This window comes from Schistocerca serialis, chromosome 4 (assembly GCF_023864345.2).
Source record: "Schistocerca serialis cubense isolate TAMUIC-IGC-003099 chromosome 4, iqSchSeri2.2, whole genome shotgun sequence".
NCBI lineage: Eukaryota > Metazoa > Arthropoda > Insecta > Orthoptera > Acrididae > Schistocerca > Schistocerca serialis.
In genome coordinates, this window is record NC_064641.1 from 440093502 (window position 1) to 440094456 (window position 955).

The 955-nt window shown below is 44.6% G+C and overlaps 1 pseudogene; it reads left to right on the forward strand.

The window, feature by feature from the left end:
• The first annotated feature begins 301 nt into the window (after nt 1-301).
• Nucleotides 302-419, forward strand: LOC126476175 (5S ribosomal RNA; annotated as a pseudogene).
• The last annotated feature ends 536 nt before the right edge of the window (nt 420-955 follow it).

The following is a 955-nucleotide window of genomic DNA, read 5'->3' on the forward strand; positions in this document are numbered from 1 at the left end:
TTTTATATCCCCCATGTCTGACACAATTCGCATTGCAAATAGAGATTTGTTAAGACGCTTCAGCAGTTCTGTGGTGTGCTTTTCCCAGTTGAATTTATTATCAAGCTGTAATCCCAAGAATTTAACACTGTCCACTTCCTCTATCTGCTTGTCATCATATGTTAGGCATATACTTTTGGGACACCCCTTACAATTTCTGAACTGCATGTAGTGTGTTTTTTCAAAGTTTAGTGACAAGGAATTGGCTAGGAACCAGTGATTAACGTCCACAAATATTTTATTAGCTAATCTTTCTAAGACTGGCAACGGCCTTGCCGCAGTGGATACACCGGTTCCCGTCAGATCACCCAAGTTAAGCGCTGTCGGACGTGGCCGGCAGTTGGATGGGTGACCATCCGGGCCGCCATGTGCTGTTGCCATTTTTCGGGGTGCACTCAGCCTCGTGATGCCAATTGAGGAGCTACTCGACTGAATAGTAGCGGCTCCGGTCAAAGAAAACCATCGTAACGACCGGGAGAGCGGTGTGCTGACCACACGCCCCTCCTATCCGCATCCTCAACTGAGGATGACATGGCAGTCGGATGGTCCCGATGGGCCACTTGTGGCCTGAAGATGGAGTGCTTTTTTTTTTCTCTAAGACTACACTTGATTTGCTATTTATTGCAATTGCATGTTTGTATCATCAACAAACAAAATGAACTTGGCATCTGGTAATGTTACTGATGAAAGGTCATTGATATACACAAGAAAAAGTAGGGGCCCTAAAATGGAACCTTGTGGGACCCTACATGTAATTAGTTCCCAGTTGGATGATGCCTGATAGCCTTAAACAATTGGTTTGTGCGGATCGACGTTGAACCATTCAAGACCTAGCGAATGAAGTGGGTATTGGTTATGGGACATGTTAACGAATATTGACTGATGAATTGGACATGCATCATGTCGTCACAAAATT